Source organism: Patella vulgata, chromosome 8 (genome assembly GCF_932274485.2).
Source record: "Patella vulgata chromosome 8, xgPatVulg1.2, whole genome shotgun sequence".
NCBI classification, from domain to species: domain Eukaryota; kingdom Metazoa; phylum Mollusca; class Gastropoda; family Patellidae; genus Patella; species Patella vulgata.
The window spans coordinates 54,156,358-54,184,337 of record NC_065886.2 but is presented as its reverse complement, the minus strand read 5'-3'; the positions used below and the strand labels follow the sequence as shown (position 1 = coordinate 54,184,337).

The following is a 27,980-nucleotide window of genomic DNA, read 5'->3' as shown; positions in this document are numbered from 1 at the left end:
GGAAGTGGTGCCTATCAAACCTGAACGATCACTTCCGGAACGTTTACATCTATCTCAGATCTTCTCCTGGACCGCCTGACTAATTAACCACTGGTCCAGTTCTAACGTCAAAGTAGGGAGATTGGTGTGGGGATGGGCGGGTTAGCTAAGTACAACATTTACAAAGGCAAACGGTCCTTTTCCGTGGATGTTTTGACAGTTCTAAGTTCCCGTCCATTATGCAGATGACCATGTCCTAATTTCAGTTGTGTCCTGTGTCAATTGGAAAACTATACACAAAATTATACACAACAAAAAGTTTGGAAATTTTTATTGAAGATATGAATCAGATTATTTTCCTCTATACTGAAAGATAAAATAAAATATATATTATAGAATGAGAACTCTGTAATTTTTATATTGTTATGGTATCAGGTATACACAGGTATTCATCTACCTTTTATGATATTCTAGAAAATTAAAATTATCTGGTCCAAACTCCCTCACTGTGATACTTTCCACAACAATTTAAACACTAGTATAATGGTTGGGATACATCAAATAGTTATTTTTTTTATGTCTTCAAAAAGGTTTTTTAACCCTTAAGTGTCATTCCACGAGACAACCATGCAAGGGGTGATAACGTGGGGGTCAGCCGATCGGATTCATATTCACAGGGATTAATCAGTCCGACTAGACTACTCGTTGACCAAAAGGGCCGATCTCAAAAATTAACCATTCGGGAGATATGGCCCTATAACGATTTTCAGCCTATTTTCACCGATTTTGAGTCAAAATTTAAGCATATTTAGAGTCATTTTTCCAGGCCAAAATAGGGACAGCGTGATATACTGATGGTAGGTGATGATAGTATATGTTTTCGACTATTCAAGCATCATGACCAATTTATGTTGCTCCATGTCTCTGAGACATAGTATGGAAACCACTGATAGGTGTCGCCCATCACCTTGGATGACCGCACTTTTGCTGGGCAGCCAATCTCGAGAAATAACTGTTCACTTGTTTAGTAGTGAGCCAGTCCTCCTTTGAAAACTGAGATTTCATTAATTTCACAACATTGGAAGGCAAAAAGTCCTTTACTTTGTCGGAGAACCGTTTACGACTGGCCGTAGTTTTCAGAGCCCACCCAGGTTTCATAGCCAGTGCAGGTTCACCGCCTTCTTCAATAGAATGAACAGTTCTTTGAACACCAACAGAAGCGATTTCAGTAAATTTTGTGGCCCACTTTCTTTTGATTTTATCCAATTTAGTCTCACGTACTGGTTTTAGAACATGTTTTCCTCCAGCTATATGGCGAGTAAGTTCTTCTTGAGTGGTAAAAACTTTTACACAATTTACGTCTGTACAGTTTATATTCGCTGAAGAAGATCCTGCCCTACGAAGTGACCCAGTCTCCACAGCAGGAACACTGTAGGGGCCAGTGACAGAATTGTCAGTTTTTTTTCAGATATCACTCATTCACCGTTTCTGAAATTTTCGCATATTGACTATAAATCTTCATGATACGATTTCATAGGTTTGGTGACCAAAAGTACTTACTCGCCATATAGTTGGAGGAAAACATGTTCTAAAACCAGTACGTGAGACTAAATTGGATAAAATCAAAAGAAAGTGGGCCACAAAATTTACTGAAATCGCTTCTGTTGGTGTTCAAAGAACTGTTCATTCTATTGAAGAAGGCGGTGAACCTGTACTGGCTATGAAACCTGGGTGGGCTCTGAAAACTACAGCCAGTCGTAAACGGTTCTCCGACAAAGTAAAGGACTTTTTGCTACAAAGGTTCATGATAGGGGTCGAGACTGGCAAAAAGGAGGTGCCTTCCAATGTTGTGAAATTAATGAAATCTCAGTTTTCAAAGGAGGACTGGCTCGCTACTAAACAAGTGAACAGTTATTTCTCGAGATTGGCGGCTGCCCAGCAAAAGTGCGGTCATCCACTCGGGCAGGTTGACACAATTGATGAAGAACCTGCCTTAGATCTAGTTTCGAGAAGGAAACTTCGATCTCGAATTATTGAACAGTGTGAACTATAAGAATCACAGCTCTTCGAGGATCGTATCGGATCAACTCTTCGAGGATAATATCTTGCAACAAAACTTCATATGAAGGCTAAACATTAAATTTGCCTATCTGATATAAATCGTATGTTTCAGAAATTTATTGATGTCTTGTCCAGAGTCTACGCAGAATAGATATCGCAAAAATATTTATATTGTACAAGAAACCCATTTTTATGTTATTTTAAAGTCATTCATTATACATTATAAGAAATGCCGGACGCTTTGAAAAGATGGGCACTGTATTGTAAATAGCCGAGTCAATCCATCTATAAACAATACTGTAAATTGTTACGTTCGTGTATAATTACTGATTCCCTTACTTAATTGTTACGTTCGTGTATAATTACTGATTCACTTACTTAATTTTTTTGATAAAATTTCGTCTATTGGTCTGATCATTATAAAGCTTCCGCCGCTTTAGGCCTAGGTAGAGACAGGGGGTATCCGTCAAAATAATTTTCGATAATGCATAAAGGTACTTTTGGTCACCAAACCTATGAAATCGTATCATGAAGATTTATAGTCAATATGCGAAAATTTCAGAAACGGTGAATGAGTGATATCTGAAAAAAAATTGACAGTTCCCCCTGATACAGGAGTCATTCTATCAAACATTTCTAGTTCACTCGAGCAGATTCAAGCAAATTTATGGTCGATATGGCGATTAAACTATGCGCATATATAGTGAACAACCGATTCACTATCGGTCAAAATTTCGAAAAAGGGGTAACTTTAAAAATTATTTCTGATAATGGGACAAGAGTGGGCAAAATTTTTATTGTTGATTTTGGTAGCACTAGTACCCCTCTACATAATTACCGTTTACCCATCTTGCCCATACCCGTACCATCGGCTATATTTAATTTCAAAGATAGGGTACTTTCAAGGTGATGGGCGACACCTATCAGTGGTTTCCATACTATGTCTCAGAGTCATGGAGCAACATAAATTGGTCATGATGCTTGAATAGTCGAAGACATATACTATCATCACCTACCATCAGTATATCACGCAGTCCCTATTTTGGCCTGGAAAAATGACTCTAAATATGCCTAAATTTTGACTCAAAATCGGTGAAAATAGGCTGAAAATCGTTATAGGGTCTAGTCGGACTGATTAATCCCTGTGAATATGAATCGGATCGGCTGACCCCCACCTTATCACCCCCTGCATGGTTTTCTCGTGAAATGACACTTAAAATCAATTCGATATTTAACAGGTAACCAGTGTAAATTATATTAAACCGTGTTACCACGTTCGCGTTGTGTTCGCCATGAAATGAGTGTACCACTTCTGTCGGAACTGAACACGTCACTTCCAATCAAGGGACAATCTGTTTTATTTTCCTTCGAATTCCGGTTGCAGTTACTTCCGGTGCGGGTGTTCAATTTTGACGTCCTCTTGATTCCGCTACGGTCACTTCTTATAAACCGTTTCGATATCCTCGTCTGTGAGTTTGGATTTCGTCTTTTCATTCCTGACAACACAAAGAACAATTGTCAAGAAAGCATTCAGTTGCAGTCAGATTAAAAAAAATACAGGTTTAAATTCAGGTTTGTTGCTTTATACAGTAGATGGCCTATAAATCTGTTCAACCCTCTACAATAATCAAATCATTGGCCCAAATTGACAATAAACCAAACATAAATTATGTTACTTTGTCAACTACTAATCTCATGTTTTAAACTTAGGTATCCATTATTCATACGTTTATCATCTAGTTAAAATTCATGACTTTAGACTTAAACATTATTAAAATATTTCTCTTAAGCTACAGACATCAGTGTTCTTGGATAAGAACTAGGTCATTTCAGGACTAACATATGGTTCAATTTCAATTCGCTTGCGCGTAGGGGTCTTTAGCTGTGGGAGGAAACCACGAGGTCGGACAGGCGACTCTACTCCTTGTCACGTACAAGTGGGGATTCGAAACCACGCTACTTGACTCAATGACAGACCTTATGGCGCAACACACACGCGTTAACCATTCGCCCCGCCCACCTCCACTCCCACCATTGAGAAACGAAATAGGGTCAATATACCAGTCATTAAAATAAGATATTACTTTCGTTCGTTTTAATCCTAGGGCCTGTTTCACGAAATTTTAACTAAGATAAAATCCAAATTTTAGTAATTTGATTGGATAATATTAGATTGATTTTAGTGCTTAGCCAATCAAAATTGAAGTATCTACTAAAATTTGGATTTTATCTTTAGTTAAAATTTCGTGAAACAGGCCCAGGTCAGGATTCAACCAATACTAACACGCCTTTTAAAGAAATGTGAACAGAAAGCGGAGAAGACTAATAATAACGGAATGAAATGTTGGTATAATTTTAATATACACGAGTTATTACTTACTAGTTTCCCAAACTTTCAGACATTTAAAAATCAAGAATATTAGCACAATGCTGATCAAAACAAGGATAATAACAAAAGTGACAGATGTCGGGATTGAAAACACCGTAGCAACAGCTTTATCTGAAAAAAAAAAAAGTTTTTTTGAAAAAAAAGTACTGTTCCGCATTTTTATAATCTGATTAAAACACTGATCCTATTTCGTTTCGTTTTTTATAGTACAAAATTTCGTTTTACTTGTCTTTACTACACTAGGATCTGGAAGAGTTGTTATATAACCCGTGTTCTAGTTGATGTGAGGAATTAGCCAATGAAACGGTATGTTACGGCGACGTCTTGGCGTATCTAGTGTAGGCCATCGAAAGTATAAAAAACCGAAAAGATATATAGATCTGTATTTTAATCCGATTTTCAGTATAACGCCAACTATTTTCAGTATTTGAGATAACGCCAACTATTTTGACCCGCTAGTGTGTATAGATCCCTTGCAGAATACTAAAAATAGAAATACTATTTAAGATCTATTAGTTTCACAGGGATCGAATGCTGTGCTGCCGAGCCGTTCAATCCATGTCACCATGTATTGTTAAGTCGTCTTGCAAATGTAACCTTATCATATAGAAAAACAATTCAAGCTAGGCACACCATATCAGGGGTGGATCCAGAGGGAGGGGGGTTCCCCCCCCCCCCTGCTCAGCTACATATTTTTTTTTTGTAAATCAACACTTTTTATGAGAAACGTTTTTCGGCCGTGTGCTTTATCCTTTATCGTCAGATGTGGGACAGGATGGGATAATGATATAGATAATGATATAGACATTATGTGATATCACAATTAATGCTTTGCATCCATGAAATTGAATCACAATGTCATTGTATTAATTCATAATAAAAATTGACGTCAAACGAGATGTTGAATTTCTCTGTTTAAAAAGCTCAATGTGTATTATATACACCAAAATGACGATAGAGACCGTGCGGGAAGGGGGGGGGGATACATTGCCTCAGGAACCTGGCAAACACCCTCCTGCAAAAATTCCTGGATCCGCCCCTGCATATCTAGATACAGCTTATTCTTAACAGTATTTCTAGTGATGATTTACTGTTAGTACAACTTCGAGCCAGACTAGCATCCTATGGCGAGAGTGTCTTTACATTTTATGCACCGTTACTTGGGAACAAATTACTTTATCTTATTCGGAAATCGTTCTTGAAAACTCATTTATTCAAACACGCTGTTTACTGATTTTACAGATTTGACTGTTTTATCTGTAGTTAAATTTTTTTATATCATTTCTACACTGTCTTTCTCTTTTTACTGTTTTTAGGAGCTGGTTTTTTTGTTATTTTTTATAAATTGTCTTTTTTATCATACATTGTATTTTTTTCTGGAAAAATGTGCTATCTAAATGTATTAAATAATAATAATAATTAGAAGTGCGATGCAGTAATGACGGGTTTCACCGGTGCCACGTTACTCTTGAACTTAAGTCACTTCCGGTGCCACTTTACCCTTGAACCGGTGTCACTTCCGGTACCTATGAAACCGCTAAACAGATTTCCACATAAGCATTGCACACGTGTTATAAAATTGGCACAGAATCAAACAAATCCAGCTACATCAATTCCATTTATACATTTGTTACCATGTGTTACATATGTCAAAAAAGTGAACCTGACAAAATTTGTTACTAACTTACTGACAAAATTGGCAATTTCTCGACAAGGGAAGATGCTAGAAGTAATTGTCGTCGCCCCTGTCCGTCCACAATTTGTTTGTGGACACTCTACAAGTCACAATTCTTATCCGATTTTGACGAAATTTGAAATATAGGTTTATCTCCAAACGATCTCGGTTCCTTTCGATATTGCCATGGATCGGATCGAAACTTCATGGATTATGGCCCCTGATTGTACGAAAAATCACGTTTTTAGCTTGTGGACACTCTAGAGGTCACAATTTTTATCTGATTTTGTTGAAATTTAAAATGTAACTTTATAACCCAAAGATCTTGGTTCCTTTCGATATTCGCGCATATCGGACCGTAACTTCCTGAATTATGGCCCCTGATTGTACGAAAAAATCGCGTTTTTTAGCTTGTGCATGGGCCCTATAGAGGTCACAATTTTATTCAGATTTTAAAAAAAAAACGTTTGAATATATCACCGTTACACCTTAATGATGGTTGAGTTCGAATATCGTGAAAATCGGACCAAAACTGCCGGACAAAATGGCCGCCCCTCGAACACAATACCAAGGTTGTGAACCCTCTAGAACTCCTAATTTTGATCCGATTTTGATGAAACTTGAAATACATGTTTATAACCGAAAGATCTTGGTTCTTTTCGATATTTGCGCATATCGGATCGTAACTTCCTGAATTATGACCCTTGACTGTACGAAAAATTTCGTTTTTAGCCTGTGGTCCCTCTAGAGGTCACAAGTATTATCTGATTTTTAAAAAAAAACGTGTGAATATATCACCATTACACCGTAATGGTGGTTGAGTTCAAATTTCGTGACAATCGGACCAAAACTGACGTACAAAATGGCCGCCCTCGTATAACGCATATGGTGTAAATATGTGGTATATCAAGGTTGTAGACCCTCTAGAGGCCACAATATTTTTCCGATTTTGATGCAACATTAAATTTTATGCTTATATCACGAAGGTCTTGGTTCCTTTCGATATTCGCGTTTAACTTCCCGAATTATGGCCCTTAGTCGTATGAAAAATTGCGTTTTAAGCTTGTGGTCCCTCTAGAGTTAACAATTTTTATCCAATTTAAGTTGAGTTTGAATTTCGTGAAAATCGGACCAAAACTGCCGGACAAAATGGCCGCACCTCGTACGCTTATGGTGTAAAAATAATTATGGTATATCAAGGTTGTGCATGACTCTCTAGAGGTCACAATTTTCACCCGATTTTGATGAAACTTGAAATGCGTGTTTATAACCCGATGATTTTGGTGCATTCCGATATTCGCGCATATCGGATTATAACTTCCTGATTGTACGAAAAATAACGTTTTTAGCTTGTGGTCCCACAAGAGGTCATAATTATTATCTGATTTTAAAAAAAAAAAAAAACATTTGAATATGTCACTGTAACACCGTATTGTTGGTTGAGTTCGAATTTCATGAATATCGAACCAAAACTGCCAGACAAAATGCCCCCCCTCCCCCCGTACGCAAATAGTGTAAACATCTGGTATATCAAGGTTGTGGACCTGTAGAGGTCACAGTTTTAATCCGATTTTGATGACACTTGAAATGCATTATTATAACCCAAAGATCTTGGTTGCTGTCGATATTCGCGCATATCAGATCGTAACTTCCTGAATTATGTCCCCTGAGTGTACGAAAAATCGTGTTTTTAGCTTGTGGTCCCTCAAGAGGTCACAATTATTATCTGGTTTATATAAACGTTCAAATACATCACCGTTACACTGTAATGTTGGTTGAGTTCGAATTACGAGAAAATGGGACGAAAAATGCCAGACAAAATGGCCGCCCCTCAACGCAAATAGTGTAAACATCTGGTATATTAAGGTGGTGGGCCCTCCGGAGGTCATAATTGTGATCCGATTTTAATGAAACTTGAAATGCATGTTTATATCTCAAAGATCTTGGTTCCTGTCGAAATTCGCACATATCTGATCGTACCTTCCTGAATTGGGGCCCTTGATGTTACGAAAAATCGCTTTTTGTTTAGCTTGTTCTCTATCCATCTCTTGAAAAATTTGGTTGGACATCTATATGATCGTATTGATCAAATATATATGTCCATGTGAATCAAATATCATAATGTTAAACGAATAATCAATTTAACTCACTTCAAAACATGTTTTTAAGACTAAAAATGTTCTTGCCAAAATGAAATATTGGCTTTTATTTTATACAAATCAGACAATAAATAATTAACCTAGAATTCATAAACTATAATTAAAATGCGAAATGAACTGAAATAGGGTTTAACGTCCTCCTGTTCTGCTCCGAACTGGAAATTAAAAAGCGAGAAAATCTTAAAAAAGTGATCCTGACAAAATTGGTTATTTCTCAGCAATGATTCATTCTATTTGTCCACTGGCATAAAAAAAAAAATCATAACTTTATACGAATAATGAATATCACTTACTTATATACAGCCTAAAAATACAGTTTTTGCCAAAAGGCCATTACTTCCGGTGATAATGAAAATGTTAAATTATCACATGATGAAAATTTTATAATAATTGACACTTTTATGGACCAAAAACCTTGAAAAGTGACCTGTTGAAACCATCTATATGATCGTATTGTATTAGTTGATTGGAAACAAATATCAAAATTTTAAACAAATAACAAATACGATTTATTATTTGTTTCGAAGGCTATAAATACAGTTTTTGTCCAAATTAGGTCATTTCCGGTGACATTAGAAAACGTTAAATTGGTTTGACCTAGTTAAAATTGACATTACGCATTAAAGGGCGCCACTTTTATGAAAATTCAATAATAATTGACTCTTTTAACTAGCGTAAAAAGTGACTCATGCAAAATTGGCCATTTCTCGGCAACTGCTCATATTACAAACTAAATTTCACATACATTCTCCTCGTATGGATTATTGCTACAAGTTTATGAAAGTTTCACCTTTAAATCGAAATGACACGAAAACGAAATCGAAATTAAGTCTGATGTTTTCTGCGCCTTAAACAGGGCAAACTCATTCAGCCATACCAGATTTGAAAAAAATAATATTTGCTTTCAAAAAGTGGTACCGAACTGTAAAAATTGTAGTTTTTGCCAAATTTACGTCACTTCCGTTGCCGAAAGGCAACTTTACCGGTAACAAAAAAAATGACATTTTGGACAACGGAGCATATAAACTTTTTTTTCAAATTGAACAATAAATAATTACTCCAGGACTGACAAACTGAATTAGCCAATGGCGGCCAAGCTAAAATACAGCGACGCGCGAAAGACAGCGTTGCTTTTTGAAGGGCGACGTCATGTTAAAAAGTCGATGTCGCTTTTTTTTTCTCTACAGCTTAACATTGAAAAAAGCGACGCACGCTGCGTAGCGCGTCGCCCATCAAAGAGTGGCCGAAATAAAACACCATACTACATAGTGACTAAATAGTTAAACGTCGTCTCACAGTAATATTTAATGTTTACATCCGAAATGACATTGCGGTCTGTTATGACGAATTATAGAAACAATGCATAAAGAGCAAGATTTTTCCTCAACAGATTCGTTCCGTGTTTTAGCAACACCCGTTTGTATACAAATACAAATTATTTATAATCGCCTACTTATGAAAGATACTCTTAATGAATATCCACCTCTCCAATCTTCATTAGTCTCGGAGCAAAACAGTGGGACGTTAAACCCGATAGAATAGAATATAATTTTTTATTGTATGGAAACGCCCTTTGATGAAAACATACAAATACAAATTTATGGACAGGTACACAAATATGGACGGGCATAAATTCAGCGCATTCAAGTAAATAGAGAGTATAAAACCTGCTGCATACCGGGTACATAGTCAATAACAAACATGTTAATACATAATACTTGTATTATATTTGTGTTAATTCATGACATTATACAATCTATAATATAAAGTTACCCAGTAGAGCAGGTTTATCTAAGAATACAAATAGTGATATCCTTAGCTGTTCTCGGTGACAGTGTGCATTGTAATGGGTCGTTTTCAAACATAATGGCGTAGAGAGGTCATATTATCGTCGCTGTGATTTTACTAAGTTTTTTTTTTCAATTGGAAATAGACATAAATAAGACACCAGTGTCTAGTTTATTGAAGTGAATTTATCAGTTAATGTAAAACTCCAGAAAGCGGTAATCGGTTTACATTTGATGTTGTTTGAATGTATGATAGCTGTACTTCCACCAGCTTAAACAATGGCGACACAGACCAAAACAACACCAGAACTATGTGAACAAGATATTCTAAAAGGTGATGGTAGTCAATCGTGGCAGGAATTCTTAAACGGTACACCGCAACCCTGTCCTCAACACAAAGATGATGTGAAGAATTATTATTGCAAAGAATGTTCGGTAGCGATTTGCTCGCATTGTTTCATTGCTGACCATAATGGGCATTCAAACGTGAACAGAGCGGATATTCTACAGATAGTGAAAGATAATCTAAATCTGTTAAATCAGAATTTAGAAGAAGAAATAATGAAATTAGAGACTTATTGTGGTTTATTAGAAGATAAATTATCCCATGTGGATAGTGTGATTAAACAAATCAGTGATAATATTAATCAACAGGTACAAAATATATGTCGAGAAGTTCAGATTGAGGGTGATGAAATGAAGGCGAGAATGTTGGACATTTTGGCTAAATGTAAACTAAACAAACGGTTAGAAGATACAACCGCAATAATTGTGGATTTGAAATCTACTGTTAATGGTAATAGTGATGCTATAGCAGATAAATATGTTGTACCAGTTTTAGATCAAACAACGATATCCCGAGAACAGAAAGAAAAATGTCGATCTAGAAAGTTGGATTTGTTATGTTTAAATAAAGTTATGTTTAAGGAAGGGCAGATAGATTCAAGAATAATATCAGAACAGATAGGTAGATTAGATATTACAGATAGTGAGGAGAGTGCTATTATAAATAATATCAGAACAGATAGGTAGATTAGATATTACAGATAGTGAGGTGTGTAGTGCTATTGTAAATAATATCAGAACAGATAGGTAGATTAAATATTACAGATAGTGAGGTGTGTAGTGCTATTATAAATAATATCAGAACAGATAGGTAGATTAGATATTACAGATAGTGATGTGTAGTGCTATTATAAATAATATCAGAACAGATAGGTAGATTAGATATTACAGATAGTGATGTGTAGTGCTATTGTAAATAATATCAGAACAGATAGGTAGATTAGATATAACAGATAGTGACGAGAGTGCTATTATAAATAATATCAGAACAGATAGGTAGATTAAATATTACAGATAGTGAGGTGTAGTGCTATTGTAAATAATATCAGAACAGATAGGTAGATTAGATATAACAGATAGTGACGAGAGTGCTATTATAAATAATATCAGAACAGATAGGTAGATTAGATATAACAGATAGTGACGAGAGTGCTATTATAAATAATATCAGAACAGATAGGTAGATTAGATGTGTAGGATAAAGCATGAGACCGAGGTTATGCTGGGGAAAGAAAGACTGAAGAAAATAACGCGAGAAAAAGAAAAACCGAGGCCGGTTTATAGGCACCGTATGTTAAAGGACAATATTGGTGTCAGTCATTATCACATATTTGATAGAACCGGTTAAACACATTCCAAATATATAATTTTAACACGGAGATCATTGCTACGACAGGCGCGTAACTAAGATTTGAAGACACGGAAGTGACGCAAAAATGGAAAACAAGAGATAGAAAGGACCCTCACATTCCCTTGTTTTTATTCATTCTATACTTAATAAAAAAAAAGGTGGCAATGCACGGGCTTTTCTACTTATAATTTCGTGACAGTCAATTTTATCTGATTTTTTAAAAAAAAAGTGTGAATATATCACCATTACACCGTAATGGTGGTTGAGTTCAAATTTCGTACAAAACGGCCGCCCTCGTATAACGCAAATGGTGTAAATATGTGGTATATCAAGGTTGTAGACCCTCTAGAGGCCACAATATTTTTCCGATTTTGATGCAACATTAAATTTTATGCTTATATCACGAAGGTCTTGGTTCCTTTCGATATTCGCGTTTAACTTCCCGAATTATGGCCCTTAGTCGTATGAAAAATTGCGTTTTAAGCTTGTGGTCCCTCTAGAGTTAACAATTTTTATCCAACGCTTATGGTGTAAAAATAATTATAGTATATCAAGGTTGTGCATGACTCTCTAGAGGTCACAATTTTCACCCGATAAAAAAAATAAAGGTGGCAATGCACGGGCTTTTCTACTTATAATTTCGTGACAGTCAATTTTAGTGACAGTCAATTCATTTTATGAATTGTCAGATATCCTCTCACAGCCTCCCGTCTTCATTAGCCCAGTTTAGGAGCAGAACAGTAGAACGTTAAACCCCATTTCATTTCATTTCCTCTCATAGGCTCGCATAACAAATTTTGGTCTTCGAAGGAATTGTTAGTGAGAAGTAATTCGATCGTATATCTGTTATCACCGGTTACTCACCGGTTACTTCAGTCAGTTATATAGAAGGATAACTCTTGTGTTCCATTGTTTATATCACTTCCGTTTCTTCAAATCTTCGTTACGCACCATCGTAACAGATCGCTGTGTTCAAATTATATTTGGAACGTGTTTAACGAGTTCTATCACATATGTGATAATGGCCGACATTAGTATTGTCCTTTAAGTCTTGTTTAGATAATTTAGCATTTTACAAGGAGTAACATAAGTAACTATCTTTCCGCAAACTTGATGTAAAAATTTATAAAGAAGTTTGTCTTTATAAGAATTAAAAGTTTAGTTTATCCAGGGAATCATATACATGAAATATAAATGAAAAACTCGTGGAAACATATTTGTCGGGGCTTAGATGTTGTTGTCACAAACTAGTATTGAAACAGGCATGTGTCGGAATCTTGACAGACACGAAGGACTATGTTTATATTGTAGTATGTGCTGTTATAGTAGGTCCACTTTATTCTAGACTTAGAGATATGAAACAGAAGCCCCATGATTATATTAAAAGATATATGGACCTAATAAATATCACAACTATTCATTTAGCTCAGTGGTTCTCAACCTTTTTTTTGCCAACGGCACTCCTTGGAACATATGAAAAAATAGCGGCACACCTGGCTAAATATATATATGAGAAATATTTGAATTTTGCACACAAAAAAAATAGTCATAGACACATAGAATGACTCAAACTAAAAAAAGAAAAACACAGCTATAACGTACCAGTAGATACCAGTGAATACTCAGTTGGGATCACGTGGGTTATCACATTTTCTTAGTGTGCGTTTCAAAATTTCGCGGCACACTTAGGAAGATCTCGCAGCACACCTGTGTGCCGCGGCACACTGGTTGAGAATCGCTGATTTAGCTCAATATGTTGACGAATGTATGAGATCGAAGAAAAATTAAATTTAACTATTTATGTAGGGGTATAGCATAGTTTATATATTTAAATGATTCACTAATTATTTTTAATATGTTACAGTATATATATACATATATAAGATTTACTAATTATTTTAAATATGTTCCAGTCTATATTTATAAGATTTACTAATTATTTTAAATATGTTACAGTCTATATTTATAAGATTTACTAATTATTTTAAATATGTTACAGTCTATATTTATAAGATTTACTAATTATTTTAAATATGTTACAGTCTATATTTATAAGATTTACTAATTATTTTAAATATGTTACAGTCTATAATATACATATATAAGATTTACTAATTACTGTATACATGTATATGCTATAGTTTATAATTTTATATCAATTGAAATGAAATGAAATGAAATGGGGTTTAACGTCCTACTGTTCTGCTCCAACTGGGCTAATGAACACGGACATACGCCATACAGTGTGCTATGAGGGAAATGTTACAGTATATATATACATATATAGGATTTACTAATTATTTTAAATATGTTACAGTATATATTTATAAGATTTACTAATTATTTTAAATATGTTACAGTATATATTTATAAGATTTACTAATTATTTTAAATATGTTACAGTATATATTTATAAGATTTACTAATTATTTTAATTTAATTAAAATCCCGATAAACTTTCTCGGCTAATGCAGGGATCGATATCATTTATTAATTACTGTAATGTTATAGTTTACGTTTATATGCCTACTAATGTTAGATTTTTAGACTTTTAAATGTTTACCGCAAAATTTATAATTGTAGCATGTTGAAACAAAATTTCAGTTTTAACAATAACATAAGAATAAAATATTAAGCTAGACATTTTAGTCATCTGTTCACTTTTCACAATAGAAGCTGTCCTCACTTCCACCTGTTACGTGTCATGGCATATCTGAGATTTTACAAGCGAGGACACGTAAGTTTGCCCACGGTCCATGCCCCTTGTGGGAATCTTAATCCTTAAAAAATGTGTATTGATAATGTGCTGATATCCCAGCCAAGACGAGGCGTGTGAAAACGTCCGAGTATTACTGGACTCGTCACCAGGACACACTGAAAGCCTAGGGTAGATCATCTCCAATAGAAGGCTTGATCTCGCTTTAACTCCGTACATCTTATCAAGCCCTGTACGTAATACCCTGCATATTCCGACACTGTTTTCGATTGGCTACTGACCTACCAGATTCCTTGATCATCCGGAATAATCGAGTGATAATCGAGTTGCAAAGTTCAAGGTTCGTTCAATGTCAAGGTTTAAGTGGTGGTCGCCATGTTTGACTTGAGTGTATTTGTATCACAACGTCTGGGCGCTATCGTTTACGTGTCTACGTTAAAGGGCGATAATGTAGCTATAACTTAGGGAATTGCAGACCACCTAGCAACGTCTAAATCATATAAAACTCGCGGTCGTTGCTTCAGTAATATATATGTTACTCTGAATAGATGCATTGCATAAAACTTGCCAGATGTTTTCATTGTATATTTTTTGTGACCAGATCTCCAACATTACCTGAGCAATAAGGTTCCTTCGAAAACACAGAATTGAACCCAAGAAATGATCTCGAAAATGCAACCTGACTTCTGAGATGGTAATGTGTTCTCCGTGATTTTCATGTAACTCATGCTGCACGTGCTGTTCACCGGTACCAGCCCTATAAAATGCACCCCCATACCTGGTTGAATCATTCACACTACAACGTCAGCAGCATGCCACGAATTACGACATCTCAGAGGAACCAAGCGGCGCTTGGAAGACTCGACGCTGGCCACACTGCCAATGCCGTTGTCAATCACTTCCAGGTCAATGTTCATACCAAGGGTTACCACAAGGCGACAAAATCGCCATGTTGTGCAACAGCACCTGCAGAATCCCTTCACACAGGCACGGGAGGCAGCACGTCAGACAGTGGGAACACACGGATGACCCATCAGTACGTCTCACCAGAGAGAACCTCAATTGCCATCGACGTGAACGTCTACAGTTTGCCCAACAACACCAGAACTGTCGACACAGGCAACGGAGAACTGTTCTGTTCACAGATTACAGTCGGTATTGCGTATAAACTGCAGGACCAGAATATGGCTTTGACATGGCCAGCGTTACTATGACCAATGTGTCATGGAACGAGACTCATAGGGAGGTCTAAGCATAATGGTTTGGGGTAGAATCGGCCTGAACCAGAGAGTGGGTCCTGTGGTGTTCCAAAATCTTGGTCCAGTGAGATGAGGTACTCGGGACTTTCTACAGTAGAACGGTGTCAACGTTATACACTGGTCAGCCTTTAGTCCGGACTTAAACGTGATTGAACATCTTTGGAATGAAATTCAGAGAAAAGGGTCCAATTGTAGAGGGCTAATTTAGGAGAACGTTTTGACAATCACTTAAAACGAAAGAAAATTTTGAACATTAGCCAAATTGGACAAGTTCCTCGTCTCATACAGGTTAGTAATCTTTAACTTTCTTTTTACAATTTTATTCAGATAGAGACAATTAAAAGCCATATCCGATGGAAGAAAATGACGATTAATTAAAATTCCACAATTTTTTTATTCAATTTTGGCAGCCATTTTGAATTTCTGCCATCATAGATTGCAGTAATGGCGGGTTTGACCGGTGCCACGTAACCTTTGAACTTATGTCACTTCCGGTGCCACGTTACCTTTGAACTTATGTCACTTCCGGTACCAATGAAACCGTTAAACAGATTTCCAAATAAGGATTGCACACGTGTTATAAAATGGACGCAGAATCAACCAAAACCAGCAATTCTATTTATACATTTGTTCCCATGTGTTTAGTGTTACATATGTCAAAAAAGTGATCCTGACAAAATTTGTTACTAACTTACCGCTAAGTGAGCTGATTTTCTAATGGGAAATTTTTTGGACATTTATATGATCGTATTGATCCAATTGGAATCAAATATCATAATGTTAATCAAATAATAATATAACTCACCCCAAAAAATTAATTATGCACAAATATTTTATTTTAGATATTTAATTTTTATGTATTTTAAAGAATGTATAGTTTATAGATTATATAGTTTATTGTTAATGTATATATGTTTGTTAAAGACGTTGAATGAATAATACCCTAATAAGCATAAATCAACCTTGCCGCTGATTGGGTGTCAATAGATCTTAAACAATATTATATAATTGTATACCTGTATCAAAGAGCTTTAATAGAGGGTCCTTTATTGATTGTTTAGCTAAAGGTAATTAAGGAAGATTGATGGTGACAGCTTAAACTTTTAAAACAATACGCTAGGATTAAACTAACGCTATTACTCAGAATGTCGTTACCTGACATATTAAACCAAGCGATTGTAGATTCTAGCTAACCAGACTTCGTATCGAGAAATGGTCTTCCGCCAATCAAAAATGAGTTTAATCCTACACGTGGCATGTTCATTAGTTGCCGGGACTTTTGGAAGACATAAATAATCTTGCTCAAATTCACCATTATCTTCACTTAATAAATTACTAAGAAACAACAATATGGACTTCTCTTATATTCAAGATAACAAACCAACCAAAGAAACCACTTTTGCCATATTTGGAACGTGTTAAACCAGTTCTGTCACATATGTTATAAAATTTGACACCAATACCGCCCTTAAAAGGGATCAGAAATAAAAGTCCGAAATATAGAGGAATGGTTTGTATTTACCTTGTCTCAAAATTTCAGCTCAAAATACTGAGTCGGTTGGACGTGAATGTCAAAACCGCTTATCTGGACACCTAACTCTTTTAAGATTTCGGGTCAGTTTTTTCGTTGGATGACCTGATAATCTATTGCCGTTCCCCTAGAGGTATATACAGTGCATGACCCACGTTTTGTACTTGATAACGAAAGGTACATTTCACCTAAACGTTATTTTTTAAAAATATAAGTCTGGTTTTATCCAGACATCGTATAATACACCTTGGAACACAGGTCTCCACACTGAAAAAAAACTTGTGTTGAAAAAACACAAACTTGTGTTGTTTTCAACACAAGTAAGGTGTCTCTATTTAACAACACAAACTTGTGTTGAAACAACACAAAACTTGTGTTAAATGTTGAAACAACACAAAACTTGTGTTAAAATTTATCAAACAACACAAACTTGTGTTGAAACTTGTGTGAAAATCTACACAATACTTGTGTTGAAATTTTTGAAACTTGTGTTGAAATTTTTGAAACTTGTGTTGAAATTTCTGAAACTTGTGTTGAAATTTCTGAAACTTGTGTTGAAATTTCTGAAACTTGTGTTAAAATTTCTGAAACTTGTGTTGAAATTTCTGAAACTTGTGTGGTTTCATACAAACTTGTGTATAACCATCCACAAAAACTTGTGTTGTGTTTTTCCCCAATTTATATACAGTATAGCAACCTTTTTATGCAGGACCCATCTCTTTGCTCTGTTAGACCTGTAAAGTTTGATAAAAGAAGGAAACAAAATTTGTTTTTGTTTTTGTAAGATTATTATTTATTCATAAAATCATAGGAAAAGGTAAATTAATACATCAAAACTAAATAGATACTTGAAATGTTAACAGAAAAACAGAGAATTCTAATAGTAATTATATTGTGTTATATATAATGACCCCCCCCCCCCCCCCACACACACACACACACACACACACCCCACTTTACCCATCACAAAATATAACATAGCTATTTAAATTGTTCTTAACCCCACACACTTTACCTATCACAAAATATAAAATAGCTATATAAATTGTTCTTTACCCCAAAACAAGAACTGAGAATATAAAGATATGTACACAGTATCCCTACCCCATACTCCAAAATATATAATTCAAATAATATCTAAATTTAATAACATCCAAACCAAGCACTAAGATTAATTATGCACTAAATTGAAACAATTTCAAAAACTGAAAAGTGCTACAAAATCACACTACAAGTGATTTGTGAGACATATAGAAATAACTAATATACACAGAGAACTAACAAAAGAAAAATGCACTATTTTGCAGGAGTAATAAAATGATGTAAAACCTTTTCCTCATTAAAAAAACCCAAACAAAATGAATATTTTGTAAATAAAAGAAGCAAAGCATCAAGATTACAGGATTGAAATAAAAAAATATCATATGTACAAAAAATTTATATACAATCACAAGTCATAAGCCACAGTGGTTCAGTGAGTATAAGGTGTTGGCCGAGAAATTTCAACTGGATTTTCCGGCATAGTTCCCACTTGTCAGTAGTCTTGGATATGGCAAGGGATAATTGGGTACAAGCCCGGAATCGAAAGAGAGAGAGAGAGAAATGGGGTTTAACGTCCACTTGACACAAACTAGGTCATTTCGGGATTAACATATGGTTTAATTTTATTTCAATAATTCGTTGCGCATAGGGGTCTTTAGCAGTGGGATGAAACCGTAGGTCCCGTAGAAAACCCACAAGATTGGACAGGCGACCCTACTCCTTGTCACGTACAACCGGGGATTCGAAACCACGCCAGTTGACTCAATGACAGGCCGTATGATACCGCACGCACATGCTTACCATTCGGCCATCCACCACCCCCTCCCCTATTCCCGGAATCGAAACCATCCCCACTGCGTTCACTTAGAAGAAGCCTTGACAATTGAATTATTTGACTCAATGACAGACTTCCTGATCAAATGTGTGCGTGTTAATCATTGCCCCCCCCCCCCGGGTTCCCGTTAAAGAACCCTGACAGTTGAAATATTTGATATAAGAGTAGGGTGTAGGGCAGAATCACTCTAAGAACACAGAAAAGTAGGATACTAAACCGTATTTCATTTCATTAGCAAGGGAAAGTCACCTTTATGTAGGTCAAGGTTTTTTGTAATTCTGGGTGTATTTGATCTACATTTGGTTTCTAGTAATGCCTATTAAATACTTTATGATTTCTGACCAAATTCTAAGTGATTTATATGCCACTTTACTTGCTATATAATACATACATTTCTGAAGAGAATTAAAATCTAATTGTGTTTTGGAAGAAAATTTAACATTAATAACAAAAAATAAATATTTAAAAATTGGGTCAAATGCATTCTTTCCCAGAAGTATAAAATAAATTGATGCTTGGGTTTTCTTGTTGTTAACATACAGCAAATACTCTTTCAATGGTGTTCCAGCCTAAAAAATAAAAAGTAGGAGATAAGAATACTTTCTATGGTTCACAACGTTTAAATAAACAATTTATTTTGCCACATCGAGACCGAGTCTCTATTTGGTTTCAACTTTGCGTAATGTCTAATTATTTTTGGACCCATTCTTATTTTATTTCCATTGACAACAAATTGGATATTACCCTTTAAAATCTACTGAAATCTATTTGAAAGTAAAATACTGTCCATCATTATTTTACTGCTATTTACTGTAAAAATACACATACATGTAGGGCCTATCGCAACTTGAAGGAAATCAATGGATGTGATTGGCAAAAATCAAGCATGCCAAGTACTTGAAACAGCAGAGTCCTAGGCATTGCCCCAAGAAGAATAACTAGATTACCAAGCAAGTGTATAGAAGTACTTTCTGATTAAAAATACAAATATATATGTTACTTACATTTTGCGTGTTTTCCCCTTGTCAGTGATACAGGACGGAGGACCTGACAAGGACAGCTGTCTAGTCGTTCGGATGGGACGAAAAACCGAGGTCCCGTGTACACATTGGCGTGCACATAAAAGATTCCTTGACAATTGGAATTCGATATAAGAGTAGGCTGTAGCGCCGCTGCCCGGGCAAAATTCCCTTCATAGCACACTGTATGGCGTATGCCCGTCTTCATTAGCTCAATTTATGAGCAAAACAGTAGGATGTTAAACCCCATTTCATTTCATTTTCAAAATTATAAAATAATTTGATGGCTTAATATTCAAAAGGTACAGTCCTTCATGTTTATAAAATTGTACGGGAGCCATAAAAAGCTCCTGATACCTTGAATATATGCAGTTTAAAAGTAAACAAAAATCTCAATATTTAGGAGAGAGAGAGAGAAATGGGGTTTAACGTCCATCCAACCCCCCCACCAAGTGTATAGAACCAGTTCCTGATTTAAAAAGCAAATATGCATGGTACTTACATAGTCTTTGTCTGATAAGCAAGATCTGTGAGAAAACGTTTCACAATATCAATAGCCCTTTCCAACTTGATCTTCCGAGGTGGGTAACTGAAAAAAAAATGGCAATGTATTAGTTGGCTTAAATTGACTAGACAGTTTTGATTAATTAAAAAAATGTTACTTTAATTACATTTGTTTTGTTTCATGTGTTGGTTTGCTTTACCACAGATGAGACAGTGATATCTACATATAACTAAGATTCTGTCTCTGCTCATACATGATGTGTACAGTTTTACTATACTAAACTGAATTTTAGATTTCAAAATAGCATAACAATCTTTTCTATTAGAATTGAATAGTTACCCACCAAGAAAAAGCTGCTCTATCATCATTTTTTCCAGCCATTACTTCTTCCTTTTTTTCTTTTATAATTTCTTTTGTTATTACATGATCTTTTTCTGGGTGATTTGCATATACATCCAATATTGAAACTGAAAAAATAAATACATGACATGTAATTTACGATTAAAGCTACCTTACCATATATACAAACTGTGTGATATGAAATTGAAACTAATGTATCTATATGTATCAAAAGTGTTAATCCCAAGGAACTACCAAGCCGTAAAAGTCTATCTTAATAATCCTTGTTTGTCACATGGTTTCACTGTCGCAGTAATTAGAAGACGGCCATGGTGACTGAGTAAATTAGGTGCTGGCACACTAGCATGGAGGCCAAAGGTTATCTCTTGGGGTTGACCGAGAAAGCTCATCTTGATTTTGCAGAGTGGTTTCCCCTGAGATCCAATGTACACATTGGCGTACACATAAAAGTTCTCTTGGCAGTTTGAATTCGGTATGAGAGTAGGCCATAGTGTCGCTGCCCAGACAAACATTTTCACTTAGCACAATGCATTAGACCAGTCGGAGCTGACCAGTAGGACGTTGTCTTTAAACCCCATTTCATTTCAGGTAATCTAGTATTTTTCTAGTAAGATTGAAGTCTCTCTACTTTCTTTATATGTAAATATCATATTTGAAATAAGTCATACTTTTATTCGATATGGGGTGGGGCTGGGGGGAATGGTCTAGTAGGTAATGCATGCGCATGAAATCACAGGGTCTGTCATTGTGTTAAGTGGCATGGTTTCAATTTCAAGGAGTAGAGTCGCATGTCCAATCTCTTGAGTTTTTTCGCTGGGTCATTCGGTTTCCTCCGTTTTCTAAATACAATTCAATATAAATCAAACACGAAAATACTTTAAAACAGTACTCATGATGCAATATTAGACTTTTTAACACTTTCATCGAAAACCACACAGTTTTTCTCTGTTAACGTAGTTTCAAGTGCCAAATTGTGGTCAAATCTAAAATGTTGAAACATGCAGTGCCTATCAATTTTAAAATATCTCCTATATAGCTGTATTTCCATAGGATAAGTAAGTTGAAATAATCTGATTATGTAACACTACAACAGCTTTTTCATCCCTACCCCCCAGTTTGGAATCTGATAATTTAAAAGCACATGAATTTTGAATTCCACAGAACATTTTTATTTTTGAACATAAATGCATTCTTCAAAAAGATGAGATGAATTCAATATAAATCAAACACGAAAATACTTTAAAACAGTAATCATGATGCAATATTAGACTTTTAACACTTTCATCGAAAACCACACAGTTTTTCTCTTTTAACATAGTTTCAAGTGCCAGATTGTGGTCAAATCTAAAATGTTGAAACATGCAGTGCCTATGAATTTCAAAATATCTCCTATATAGCTGTATTTCCACAGGATAAGTAAGTTGAAATAATCTGATTATGTAACACTACAACAGTTTTTTCATCCCCACCCCCCGGTATGGAATCTGATACATTACTGACCAATCATAGGTCGCCCCGTTCACTCGGGCCTGTCAAATGATTTACAATGGCGATGGTGCCTACAACTTTCCTGACCAAGAGATATGCACATCCGTCGATCAACACACAAGCCATTAATGTTATCTTCCAATATGAGAGGCCATGATAAACACACAAGCGTCCTTTTCAAGCTCGGAAATTAAGTCATCACCAAAAAGCAAAGTTTACAGAGGTCCTCAGGTGTCATAGAGATCAGGGATGAAATTGATATGCATCATCGTTCTCCTAAAGCCAGTCCAGGAAGAGATCAGGTTTTGAGATGTAGACCTGAAATGTTAAATTTGGATGAGAATGAGAATTCTGGGGCGAATGCTATCCAGGGAAATGGTCATTGACATCCAGAAAATGGTCAAAATGTGGAATTCTGTCATTCAGTTAAATGTCAAGGGGAGAAGACAGGCCTGTGCAGTACCAAATTTCCAGCCCATTACTATTCGTCAGCAGAAGTGGGGATGAGGTTGGATGTACTTCTTAAAGTGTATGAAATGCACATTTATCTCACCTGTTTTGCTTCTTTTTTTTTAATACTTGTGTTGAGGTCAATCATTCCACTCTATGAAACATTGCTCTGGCACCTGAAATGATAGGAGGCTGGGGATAAATATGCAATAAAAAACAGTGAGAAAATAAGAAAAAAATATGGTTTCAACTGGAAATAGAAATAAACCTCTTTATTTCTCGCGAACAGCCCGTCACTGGCCCTCCAAAAAGAAACCAGTTAACAATCAGTAAAAAAGTAAACCTTGAGTGTCACATAAGTCTAAGCCAATCTCAAAGGTAGATGCCATGTTTTGAGGTTCGGTCTAAATATTAAGGCCAACTGCATGTTTGGTCAAAAGTCACACAGGTGTGAATTTTGGAGTGTACATGTTAACATTTCATTGTATGATGTCAAAAACATGTTAGGTCTAAATGTTAAGGCCAACTGCAGACTTGGTTCAAGGTCACAACATGTAAATAGGGTTAGGGCACATGATTTTTTGACACAATTGTGGGTTTGGGCTAGGGTCAGAACTAGGTCTTGGCTTAGGCCTAGGCTACATGCTTTTTGACAAGATTGTGGGTTAGGGTTAGGGTAAAAACTGGGTCTTGGGTTAGGGTCAGTCTTGTTTACATCTCGTGACTTTAGACCAAATCTGGAGTTGAGTTGGCCTTAATATTTAGACCTAACCATGTTTTGATATCATTGTGAACAAAATGTTACACATTTACAACCCAAAATTCACACTCAACCAACGGATACCCCCAATCATGGCTATTTTGATACAAAATAGTCAAAAAAATTACTGCTGGGCAATAAAAAAGCAGTATTCTTACCATTTCTGACACTTTCCATTCAAAACTTCAGGAAATAAGCCGTTGAAAAAATATCAACATCCCGAGTCGGCCATGCTTCTTTTTTTCATCAGGAGTCAGACTAGCAATTATTTGCCCATTGACTTCAATGTTAAATGACTGTAACATCACAGGCTGTAGCTTTTTGCTCAACATTCCGTTGGTTCCAATCTTTATAGGCACAATGGGGACAACATTTGGCAATCTCCTCATCATAATTTTGTAGGGGGTTGACCGTTTAGATTTTTTGCTACACGGATTTGAAGTTGACAGGGGTGAAAATCTCACTTCCGACACAATGATTGCTCTGCAGAAAGACACTTTACACCCCCTATCCCTCCGCTGTAATATCATCAGTATTAGCCAAAACTGCTATGAAATTGCAAATTTGATCCCTTTTCTCCAATTCTAGACCAAAAAGTCAACCCAAAAATGCAGGAAGAGGGGAGAAAAAAATTAAGGGAAAAATTGTCTATTTATAACTCGCACTACATTCGACAATCATGAAATAAGGGGAAATAATTACTAGTCTTAGTCCTGACTCCTTTATTAGGGTTGTCTTTCTTGCTTTTATCTTCCATTTATTTACGTTTTTGTTGTCTCAGAGATGGACTATTATTTAAAAAAAAAGTTAAAAATCGTAAAGTTTAGGAAATGTTAATCATATAATGATGAAAAAAAAATAAGAGCATATGATAATAAAAATGTGTTTGAAATTGAAGGCTCTATAATTAGCCTATAATTAAGGTATCAAGACACAGATCACCAAATATTCCTACGCCGTCACCCACAAAACAAGGGCCAAAGCTATTTTTAGTCTTCCTCTCCCTTTTTCCCCCTTTTGCATGGCGATTTTTGTTGACTTTTTGGTGTAGAATTGAGGAAAAGGGTTTGAAAATACATTTTCTGCCAGGTTTTGGTGAATATTCATAATTTTGATGCGGAAGGATACAAGAGTTAAGAGGTTGGTTATGTTGAAAAGTAGGGCCTGAAATTGCATGTTTACTTGTCTCTACTTCCAGCTTGTGTATCTCAAGTTTTTCATGAAGAACCTCATACGTGCTTTTGGGCAAGTGGTTGCCACATGTTGCTCCATCTGTGGTAGAAAGCGTTCTACCCAACGAAAATTTGGGAAAAAGTTAGAGCCGGTCTAAGATACGAGAATTAACATTGGAGTCAATGGGGAAATCTTTAGTGATCTGTGTCCTGTCTGTGTGTGATAAGGCTGTCACTGATATGCCTTAGTTTTGAAAATATGAAGATTAAATTCTCAGAAAATATGAATAAAATAGTTTGGCTACAGAAAAACTAAAAAAAGTTAATTAAAAAAAAAAAAATCAAAGTTTTGAAGAAAAATTGTGATTTTACTGCAAATTTCTCAATTTTCAATTTTTATTGAATTTTTAACAGTAAGTAAAATATTCTAATGCCCAATGTTGGCTTATTCAGTCTCAGAAAGCACAGATAAAATGAACAGTATTGAAATTTCACCAAATTTTGTCTAAAAATCAGGAATATTCACAAAAAATCTTGAGATTCCCCCCATTTGGATGTAGAAATTAATATTTTCATGACTACTAAAATGAGTCAAAATGTCTAAAAATGCCCATATTTTCTTTGCTAATATAACTTAGATGGGATCTACATGTTTGTCAGGTTTAGAAATAGTTCCAGCTTTTCTACAGAAAATTGAAAATTGGTAACACTGAGTTAATAATGTACAGCAGATGGGTTTGTACAAAATGTTCAAAACAGGGGTTGGCTCAATTTTGCCACTATTTTACCCAGAATAAGCATTTTTTTCTTCTTTGAAACATTAAATTCTTGCATTTCCTTCATGTAGGAAGCAATATCCCAGCCTTTCTAGACATTTTTTACTCCATCATTCTGTTTAGAGAGGCAATAAATGCCCCACCCCACCCTTTTCTATTAATGTGTTTTGAGGGATTTAAATGCACCTGTGTTGACATGTAAATGATCTTAATTGGAATTTGTGGTTGAATTACAGCTAAGAATGTTATTTTTCACCCAAAAATATTTTTTTTGTGCATTTCAAGGATTTCTAACCCGTATTTGTTCAGAGTCAAAAGTAGAACCCTGAGGCATTTCAGGCCAATGAGACCAGACCCAGATATAAAACTGGTGTAGATGTGTAAATGTCAGTTTAATGTTCAATATTTTCTTATCAAAATCCAGCATTTGTGGTGTTTGCTGCATTTATTTTGCCTATAAAACAATAAAATGTTAATTTTTCTCCTTTTCAGGCCTCTTTTTATGTTGTCAAGTCTGTCATGACTACTTTTTTGACTTCATTTTTTCAGGAAATTAATGTAAAGTTCCAGACATCTTGTTAGAGAGGGGTGATCATAGACCAAATATGGCATTTTTTTCATTCATCAAGGCCTATTTTTAACCATAATTCATATTTATTGCACCTATTTTAGTTTATATGTGCATATGTTAGCCAGGGATGGTAAAACATAACTGTTAGACAGATTCCTTTGGTAATGTAAGTTCTGCAACCATAGATTAGATTAATTCAATCAGTGGCATGTTCAGGGGGTAGGCATACATGTTTCAGTATAGATCTCTAATATTACAATCATTGCAACTGGTTTGCATTTTTTCTGTTTGCATATTGTCCACAGATTCTAAAAATATATTTCTTGTCCGTCCGGATATTTAAAAAAGTGGAAAATTATTGGTATTTTGAGAGATGCTACATGTAAATTTTGTACATTTTTCATCACATGGCAGTAAAAAATTATATTTTTGAAAAAAATTCCAAATTATGAGTGTTTTCTATGTAGTTTCATTGTTACTTGTCTAATTTTTTCACAGAACTCAGATACTGCCTTTAATAAGAAAGATTTTTAAATTTTAGCACAAAAGGCCTATGGACCTGAGATGTACCAGTGTACATAAAGCAGCATGTGTACTTAAAGGGCCATCATTTTTACAGTTATTCTTTGATTTTGATTTTCTTTCACCGGTATGTTGCCAGAACACATGGGAAGGAAATAAAAAAGGCCTTTTGGTGATTCCTGAAGTTTCACCCCTATATAGGACACAGCTAGATCACCAAATATTCCTACGCCGTCACCCACGAAACAAGGGCCAAAGCTATTTTTAGTCTTCCTCTCCCTTTTCCTTTTTCCCCCTTTTGCATGGCGATTTTTGTTGACTTTTTGGTGTAGAATTGAGGAAAAGGGTTTGAAAATACATTTTCTGCCAGGTTTTGGTGAATATTCATAATTTTGATGCGGAAGGATACAAGAGTTGAGAGGTTGGTTACGTTGAAATGTAGGGCCTGAAATTGCATGTTTACTTGTCTCTACTTCCAGCTTGTGTATCTCAAGTTTTTCATGAAGAACCTCATACGTGCTTTTGTGCAAGTGGTTGCCACATGTTGCTCCATCTGTGGTAGAAAGCGTTCTACCCAACGAAAATTTGGGAAAAAGTTAGAGCCGGTCTAAGATACGAGAATTAACATTGGAGTCAATGGGGAAATCTTTAGTGATCTGTGTCCATCAGTATGGAACGGATCGTAATCGTACGGTATTCACTACGGTCAGACTGATATTTAGGAACGTAAAGTTATCAGTCTGGAACGGATCGTAATCGTGCGGTATTCACTAAGGTCATACTGATATTTAGGAACGTAAAGAAGACCATTTTACTAACCGTCTCTATTTTAAGAAAGAGCAGATATAAATATATGATTATATCGACAGAATCTCCACACGAATCTTTAATTTAGTAGAAGAAGAGCAAGTTGAGCATTGTCGCCATATTTGACCTATTTCTCTATTGGTTGTATATGCATTAAGGCGTGGATCTAACCAACCCGAGTAGCTCATTATTGAGCCGAGAGATTTATGAAATGAAATTGGGGTTTAATGACCCGCATTCCTTCACTATTCAGGCTAATGAACACGAGGCGTTCAAGCCAGCTCTTTATTCACAGAGCCGCCTGGCTCCCCTGAGAGACTTTCACTGACAACTAGTCATTGTCGAGACTAATGATTTTTATCGCCGCTGTTGATCAATATATATATTAAATAATAGCCCGAATTTAAGTATACCAAAAGTTA

The 27,980-nt window shown here is 35.5% G+C and overlaps 2 long non-coding RNA genes across 4 annotated transcripts; one reads left to right on the top strand and one right to left on the bottom strand.

The window, feature by feature from the left end:
• Positions 1-295: 295 nt before the first annotated feature.
• LOC126829969 (uncharacterized) lies at positions 296-27,980 on the bottom strand. 3 transcript variants are annotated; one of them, XR_007683619.1, is made up of 8 exons: positions 27,571-27,980; positions 23,869-24,498; positions 23,054-23,126; positions 20,996-21,119; positions 20,650-20,736; positions 4,421-4,540; positions 3,312-3,536; positions 296-345 (listed from the first exon to the last, which is right to left on the bottom strand). It is a non-coding gene; the product is annotated as an uncharacterized LOC126829969 (long non-coding RNA). The 3 variants fall into 3 exon arrangements; XR_008788936.1 differs by lacking the exons at positions 296-345; positions 3,312-3,536; positions 4,421-4,540 and adding exons at positions 18,184-19,697; positions 21,681-22,818; XR_007683618.2 differs by lacking the exons at positions 296-345; positions 3,312-3,536; positions 4,421-4,540 and adding an exon at positions 18,184-19,697.
• LOC126829971 (uncharacterized) lies at positions 10,120-14,387 on the top strand. The gene is made up of 2 exons (XR_008788937.1): positions 10,120-11,142; positions 11,269-14,387. It is a non-coding gene; the product is annotated as an uncharacterized LOC126829971 (long non-coding RNA).